Here is an 8,079-nt window from a genome sequence, read left to right on the forward strand (position 1 = left end):
TTTCTGGGGTCCTGCTGAGGTGTGTGTAACTGTGACCCCTCTGGTGACCTCCTGATCCCTTTTGGAAGACCCTCAGCCACATCAACTCATTTGTCTTTGCCATTTCCCCCTTTTATTCAAGGTCAAAAAGCAGTTTTTAACACTTGATCCAACATGTAGACTAAGATATTCTGCGGATCTGATTGACCCTTTTATTCGAGGTCTCTTTCTAGCTGCTTCTAAAAATATGAACACTTCGTGAATTTGCATGTCATTCTTTTGTAGGGGCCACGCTAATCTTCTCTGAATCATTCCAATTTTAGTATATGTGTTGCTGAAGTGAGCTCCTCTTTTTTTCTTTTCTTTTTTCCTTTCTGTATCCCTTTTTCTATTAGGTGCTGCAGGCAGTGTTTCTTGTTTGCTGTGTTTCCTCATCCTCTATATCCTCTTTTCTGTGCATACTGATTTAGGCTACCAATGCTATCCCCTTTTCTTTACATCTATCTCTCTTCCATCTCCTGTTGTTTCTCTCATATTCCACCTCTTTTGTTCAGCCCCAATTTTTCTGACTTTTATTGCTAACACCTCTATTTTGGTTTCTATCTTTCCCATAAAAGACAGAACACTCTTTATGTTATTGTCTTGTCTTTTCTCTTTTCCTTTCTCCTGACAATACTGGCCTTCTAATTGATACTATATTCTCCATGTTCAGTTTCTCATCTAATTATAGGTACTCCACTTTTTTATTTTTATAAATCTACACAGCTTACACGAGTATAATATTCATTCCCATAGGTATCACATGGTTCTTCTGCCTACACTTACTATCAATACAACTGTTATACATTTTCTTTTCTAACCTCTTTTGCATTCTCTGGCCTTAATATTTTCCTTCAAGAGAACTTAGACAACAACAAGGAAATAGAATAAGAAGACAAAGTGTCAAAGAGAAGATTTAATACACACATAAAATCAGCACCTAAATAAACCCCATGACTAGATGGAGAAGCTAATGAACTGAGAAACCCCATCAACATAAAAGGATGACCAGACAGCAACAAAAATTACAAACCATGCCAATAATCAGGAAAACATGACCCAATCCAATGAACAAACTAAAAATCAGGAAGAGGAGCAGACCATTGAACGACTAATCAAAACTCTCAAAACAAACATCATGGACCTATTTAATGAAGTGAAGCAAGAGTTTAAGAATATTATGAAAACACTTGGAAAGCATGCAGAGGAAATTGTAAACATATGCAAAAAAGATAATGGATATGATGGTGATGAAAGGCACAATCCAAGAAATCAAAATACACTCTCGGATGTGGACTTGGCTCAATGGATAGAGCATCTGCCTACCACATGGGAGGTCCATGGTTCAAACCCAGGGCGTCTTTGACCGATGCTGATGTGGACTGGCCCACATGCAGTGCTGATGCACACAAGGAGTGCCATGCCACGCAGTGGCGTTTCCCATGTAGTGGAGCCCCATATGCAAGTAGTGCACCCTGTAAGGAGAGCTGCTGAGCATGATAGAATGTTCAGCCTACCTGGGAGTGGCACCACACACACACAGAGACCTGATGCAGCAAGATGATGCAACAGAAAGAGACACAGATTCCTGGTGCTGCTGACAAGAATAGAAGTGGACACAGAAGAACACACAACAAATGGACACAGAAAAGACAACTGGGACATGGGGGGAAAGGGAGAGAATTAAATAAAAATAAATCTTAAAAAAAAAAATCTCAGCAAATAACAGCAGATTTGAAGAGTCAGAGGAAAGAACCAGTGATGTCGAAGACAGTATACCTGAGATCAAACAGATTGTAGAACTGATTGATAAAAAGACAGAGAAAACCTAGCAGGGACTTAGGGACCTAAATGACAACACAAAATGCACAGATATATACATTATAGGCATTCAAGAAGGAGAAAAGAAGGGAAAGGACACACAAAGGGTATTGGAGGAGATAATGTCTGGATACTTCCAAAACCTAATGAGGGAGATGGAAGTACATGTCCAGGAAGCACAACACACCCAAAAAAGCATAAATCCCAACAGGCCTACCCTAAGACATATACTTGTCAAATTATCCAATATGCTCAAGACAAAGAGAAAATACCGAAGTCAACAAAAATTTTTAAAAAAAGAGAAACATCACATACAAGGTAAGCTCAATAACATTAAGTGTTGATTTCTTATCCAAAATCATAGAAGCAAGAAGGCAGTGGTATGACATAATCAAATACTAAAGAAAAGAATTTCCAGCCAAGAATACTCTATCCAGCAAAGCTGGCATTCAAAAATGACAGACAGTTAACAATATTCACAGATAAACAGAAACTAACAAAGTATGCCAGTAAGAAACCTGTCCTTCAAGAAACACTAAAGGGAGCTCTGCAGGATGAAAGAAAAAACAGGAGAGACAGAGTTGTAGGAGAGTGTAAGAACAACTAAAAACACAAAAATAGAAAGAGAAAAAAACATATCCAAAGAAATATGGATAATATGTTACTCCCTTTAGAGTAATAATAATGACTGTCAATGGAATAAACTCATCTGTCAAGAGACACAGATTGGAAGAATGAATAAGGAAATATAACTCACCTATATGCTGTCTACAAGAAACCCATCTTAGACCCAAGGATTCAAGGAGGTTGAAAGTGAATGGCAGGTAAACAACCTTACAAGCAAACAATAAACAAAAAAGGTCCAGAGTAGCTATATTAATATCCGACAAAATATAGACTTTAAAAGAAAATCAGTCTGAGAGACAAAGATAGATACTACATATTATTGAAAGGGGTAATCTTTCAGGAAGAAAGAATGAACATAAACATTTATTCTCCTAACCATAGCGCATCAAAATACATGAGGCAAACACTGGAAAAACTGAGTGGAGGAATAGATTTATAACTACAATTATAGTGGGGGAATTTAATACACCACTATCACCATTGGACAGAACATCTCAACAGAGAATCAATAAAGAAACAAAGACTTGGAATAATATATTAGAGGAGGTGGACCAAATAAACATATACAGAACATTACACCAAATACAGTAGGATATACATTCTTGTCAAGCACTCATGAATCATTCTCCAAGATGGGACACATGCTAGGCCACAGAGAAAGTCTCAAGGAAATCAGAAAGATTGAAGTCATACAAAATAATTTCTCTGACCACAGTAGAGGGAAACTGGAGATCTGTAAGGACCATAGACTCAGATTAGGCACCAAGATATGGAAGCTAAGAAACACACTGTTAGACAAACAGTGGGTGAAGGAGAATATCTCAAAAGAAATCAGTAACTACCTTGAAAGTAATGAAAATCAGAAACTACCTTGAAAGTAATGAAAATCACAACACAACATATCAAAACTTATGGGATGCAGCAAAAGTTGTTCTGAGAGGAAAATTAATAGGCATAAATTCATATATCAAAACAGAAGAAGGAGCTAAAATTAAAGACCTAACTGCACACAATGGAGAAATTATTTTTAAAAAATAGAAAAAAAAAACTAACTGCAAAGGAAGAAGGAAGAAAGAAGTAACAAAGATCAGAGCAGAACTAAATGAAATAGAAAATAAGAAAGCACTAGAAATAATAAACAAAACAAAGAGCTGTTTCTTTGAGAAGATCAATAAAATTGACAAAACCTTAGCTAGACTAACAAAGAAAAAAAGTGAGATGATGCAAATACACAAAATAGGAAATGAGAATGAGGATATCACCATTGACCCAAAAGAAATAAAGACTATCATAAAAGGATACTTTGAAAACTGTATGCCAATAAGAAGGAAAATTTAGAGGAAATGGACAAATTCCTAGAAACACATAAGCAGCCTGCATTGACAAATGAAGGAATTGATGATCCCAGCAAGCCAATCACAAGTAGAGAGAGAGAAACAGTCACTAAAACCTCCCAGCTAGGAAGAGCTTTGGGCCAGATGGTTTCACAGTTGAGTTCTACTAAACATGCCAGAAAGGACTAACACCTATGTTGTCTAAACTCTCAAAAAATGGAAATAGAAAGAACAGTGTCCAACTCAGTCTATGATGCCAACATTGCCCTAATACCAAAGCTCAACCAAGACACAAGAAAGGAAAATTGCAGTCCAACCCCTCTAAGGATCCTAGATGTGAAATCTTCAACAAAATACTTACTAATCATGTTCAACAACACATTAAATGAATTAAACTCCATGACCAAGTGGGTTTCATCCCTGTTATTCAAGGATGCTTCAGCATAAGAAAATCATTAAATGTAATGCACCACATAAATAGAAGGAAAAAAATTACATGATCATATCTACAGACCCAGAAAAAAACATTTTGACAAAATACAGCACCTTTTCTTGATGAAAGCACTGCGGAAGATAGGAATAGAAGGAAACTGTCTGAACATGATAAAGGGTAGATATGAAAAACCCATAGCTACCATCAATTACAATTGTAAATTCTGACATCTTTCCTCCTAAAACCAGGAACAAGAAAAAGATGCCCACTATTATACCTCCTATTTAACATTGTGTTAGAAGTGCTTGCTCATGCACTGAGGTAAGGTCAGATATAAAAGTCATTCAAATAGGAAAGAACAAAGTCAAAATTTCTCTATTTGCAGATGACATGATCCTAAACCTTGAAAGCACTGAGAAATCTCCAAGAAAACTTCTAGAAATTTAAATGAGTTTAGTCATGTGTCATGTTATAAGAGCAATATGCAAAAATCACTAGCATTTCTGTACACCAGTAATGAGCAATCTGAGGAGGAAATTCAAGAAACAAATACCATTTAATGTAGTAAATAAAAAAAATCATGTACCTTGGAATAAATTTAACTAAAGACATAAAAGTCTTACGCACAAGAAGCTACACAATACTGTTAAAAGAAATCAAAGAAGACTTACATAAATGGAAGAATATTCCCTGTTCATGGATAGGAAGACTAAATATCATTAAGACATCTATCATATCCAAACTGATCTACAGATTTAATGCAATACCAATAAAAATCAACACAGCATTATTTAAAGAACCTGAAAAACTAACAATGAGATTTATTTGGAAAAGAAAGAGGCCCGAAATAGCCAAAGACATAATGAAAAAGAAAAATGAAAATGAAATTGGAGCAATTATACTACCTGTCTTTAAAATATATTACAAAGTGACAGAGGTCAAAACAGCATGGTATTGACATACTGGCCAATGGAATTAATTGAGAGTTCTAATATAGATCCTATATACACATTCATCTCATATTTGGCAATGCCACCAAGCCCACTCACCTGGGAGAGAATGACCTCATCAACAAATAGTGCGTGGAAAACTGGATATCCATATGCCAAAGAATGAAAGAGGATTACCATCACACACCTTACACAAAAATCAACTCAAGATGGATTAAAGACCTAAATATAAGAGCCAAGGCCTTAAAGATCTTTGAAAAGAATGTAGGAAAGCATCTACAGGACATTGCAATAAGAAATGGCTTCATGAACTTCACACCAAGGGCACGAAGAGCAAAAGAACAAGTAGATAAATGGAGCCACCTGAAAATTAAAGCCTTTTGCACCTCAAAGGAGTTTGTCAAGAAAGTGAAAAGGCAGTCTACCCAATGGGAGGAAATATTTGGTAACCATATACTGGTAGGAGACTAAAACCTTATATATATAAACAAACTCTATATCTCAAAAATAAAAAGAAAAACAACTCATTTAAAAAATGGGCAAGATATTTGAACAAATGCTTCTCCAAGGAAGAGATACAAATGGCTGAAAAGCACATGAAAGGATGCTCAAAATCACTAGCCGTTAGGGAAATGCAAATCAAAGCTACAATGAAATACCATCTAACACAACTTACACTGCCGGCTATTACAAAAACCAAAAACTACAAGTGTTAGAGAGGATGTGGAGGAATGGGAACAGTCATCCACTGCTGGTGGGAATGCAGAGGGATCCAGCCATTCTGGAGGACAGTTTGGCAGTTCCTCAAAGAACTAGCTGGAGATTTACCACATGACCCAGCAATTCCACTCCTGGGTATATATCCAGAAGAACTGAAAACAAGAACACAAACTGATATGTGCACCCCAATGTTCACAGCAGCATTATTCACTATTGCCAAAATTTGAAATCAACCAAAATGCCCATCAACAGGTAAATGGATAAACAAAATGTGATATACAACTGGAATACTACTCAGCTGTAGGAAGTAATACAGTACAAAAACTTGGGATAATGTGGATGAATCTTGTGGACATTATGTTGAGTGAAGCAAGCCACGCCTTGAAGGACAAATATGTCATGACCTCTCTGGTATGAAGTAAGCAAACCAAATTGTCTCAGTGAGCTAGAGACTGGAAGATAGGCTTACAGGAAATTGGGTGGGGTGGGGATTGGGGGAGAGGAAGGTTGTGAACTGATGCCTACATGGGTGAAATCTATTATAAAGTGGAGGTAAATAAAGGGAAGAGTTAAAATGGGGGCATAGGGATTCTATTGGGTGGGTCTTGGCAGGTTTGAGGGGCCTAGGGTTAGGAGAATGTGTCATATGGCCCAAGGAATTAGGGGAAAGGTGGGGGGAGCAGATGAACATGGGAGATTGTCGAGTATGTTGTTAAAATTATAATGTTGATAAAACTCTTTAGAAAATATAAGGAAGGATTACTTGTTTAAGATACTTAATGGGGTCTTCTGGCACAGAGGTAGGCTGTTAAGGAGTTTGTGAGTGTTAATTTTGTCATAATGTGTTATATCTTTGGGTAGGGACCCATACTATAAGTGGGAAGGTGTACTCCTATCCTGGGGAGGCCTGATCTTCTCAAACAGAGGGAAAGGTTTTTCAAGAGAAAATTGGTGGCTCCCAATGTGGGAGGACAGTCTAGTATGTCAAGCATTGCTACAATATCTGTGAATGTGGTCCCACAAGCAGTCAAGTTTGGTTGTCAATGTGGGCCCTGAGGGGAGGTTCAGAGAGGAACAGAATAGATAGAAGCAGGGACAACTTGGTGGCAATGGAAATGTTCCACAAGACTATGCAATGATGGATATAGGTATGTTAAATTTTACCAAAAGTATATAAAAGTGTATAGTCTAAAATTTAAATCATAATATAAGCCATAATATAGCTAAATTTTAGATGTGTACAATCTTGTAAACCAAAATGTAAGCCAAAATGGAACCATGTTTGGTAGCTACCTTTCAATATCATTACATCAGCTGCAGTAAATAAAATATGAACATGTAAACACATCATTGCTGGGGAAGGAATAAGTGTTTGATGTTGGATATATGTGAGTCTCCTATATTGTATATGTGACTGAAATTGATCTAAAACTTTTTTGAAGAAAAAATTAAAAAGAAAAAGGATGTAGACACTGAGGAAGGGATGAATGAAATTTCCTTGCTAATGTACACACAGGGCAACCCCTGTACAGTGATGAAAGGCAAAATGTCAAAAACAACGTGTTATGACATTTTTCATTTTTTTATACCTCAATTTATTTTTTACTTTAATTTAGTTTTCTGAATTAATATCTATTCCATTTCTAACCTTTAATCCTATCATTACTATTTCATTGTCCTACTAATTGAATCTGGCGATATATTAGCTTTCATTTTTGAAGAAATTTTGGACCACAGAGTGGTTGAACTATGGCAAGAGAGGAACCCTGGTGGGGGGTGCTATTGATGGTGGACACATGGTTGGGATGGAGTTCTCCAGGACATGTATATAGGGTATATAAAAATGTTCTGATATTTATTGGTAATTTTCACAGTAGAGTTACTAATACAACTGAAGGAGTACTGAGTTTCTAGCTAGGGGAGCTCTGTCACATTCCCCAATGAAACAGGAACAATGCCCCAAGTGCAAGGGCAAAGACCAGTGAGGGAGGATGGTCCAGTGATGAGCCCTTGATGCTGATGACTGTGCATATGAGCCTGTGTGTCTATAATTCCAACTAGGCCTAGTGGGGCATTGAGCCTATAATTACCTCCTCAGAGCCTCATGTTGCTCAAATATGGTCACTCATTAAGCAAATTCAGCATGCAATCCATTACCTTCCCCCTAGTGTGGGAC

The 8,079-nt window shown here is 36.9% G+C and overlaps 1 non-coding gene across 1 annotated transcript; it reads right to left on the reverse strand.

The window, feature by feature from the left end:
- Positions 1-219: 219 nt before the first annotated feature.
- Positions 220-326, reverse strand: LOC139438611 (U6 spliceosomal RNA). Its single transcript, XR_011648253.1, has one exon. It is a non-coding gene; the product is annotated as a U6 spliceosomal RNA (small nuclear RNA).
- Between the last annotated feature and the right edge of the window lie 7,753 nt (positions 327-8,079).

Source organism: Dasypus novemcinctus, assembly GCF_030445035.2.
Source record: "Dasypus novemcinctus isolate mDasNov1 chromosome Y unlocalized genomic scaffold, mDasNov1.1.hap2 SUPER_Y_unloc_2, whole genome shotgun sequence".
NCBI lineage: Eukaryota > Metazoa > Chordata > Mammalia > Cingulata > Dasypodidae > Dasypus > Dasypus novemcinctus.